Source organism: Larimichthys crocea, chromosome XI (assembly GCF_000972845.2).
Source record: "Larimichthys crocea isolate SSNF chromosome XI, L_crocea_2.0, whole genome shotgun sequence".
Classification (NCBI taxonomy): Eukaryota; Metazoa; Chordata; class Actinopteri; family Sciaenidae; genus Larimichthys; species Larimichthys crocea.
In genome coordinates this window covers 7,334,176-7,334,741 of record NC_040021.1, presented here as the reverse complement: position 1 = coordinate 7,334,741, position 566 = coordinate 7,334,176, and the positions used below count along the sequence as shown (strand labels likewise).

The window sequence follows — 566 nt, the reverse complement described above, 5'->3', positions numbered from 1 at the left end:
TCCTGTGAAGTAGTTTGCCCACAACAGATCTGCTTAAATCTCTTTAATTTCGCGGATCTTTGCCCTTCGGGTATCAACCTTCGTTTACGGTCACTTTATAGCGCGATGCCGTGCATTATAGGGTACGACGGGGGATTAGCTCAAATGGTAGAGCGCTCGCTTAGCATGCGAGAGGTAGCGGGATCGATGCCCGCATCCTCCAAATTATTGTTTTGTTGCTTTTGGATGCATGTCAATATTTCCTCCAATGAATCTTTTGAGAAATGTATCAATTTTTTTCCGCTCACCTGACATCGTTTGTCCTTAACAAGACGCCATCACGCCAACACTATAGCCTCTAGTCATCGGTAAGTGTTGGGAGAATATTAACAATATTAACAATAAAATTACAGATATTTGTATTGGAGGATGCGGGAATCGAGCCCTTCTCCGCTAAAGTAAGCCCAAAGTAAGCCCACATCAGCCAATCACGTTCCTCCCTGTGGGCTTACTTTTGACCAATCACGTTCCTCCCGCTTATATTTCGGCCCGCCGCTCTCGCGATCATTTTCCCTCTGTGCTTTGGT

The 566-nt window shown here is 45.4% G+C and overlaps 1 non-coding gene across 1 annotated transcript; it reads left to right on the top strand.

Moving 5' to 3' along the window:
• The first annotated feature begins 129 nt into the window (after window positions 1-129).
• On the top strand, window positions 130-202 carry trnaa-agc (transfer RNA alanine (anticodon AGC)). Its single transcript has one exon. It is a non-coding gene; the product is annotated as a tRNA-Ala (tRNA).
• The last annotated feature ends 364 nt before the right edge of the window (window positions 203-566 follow it).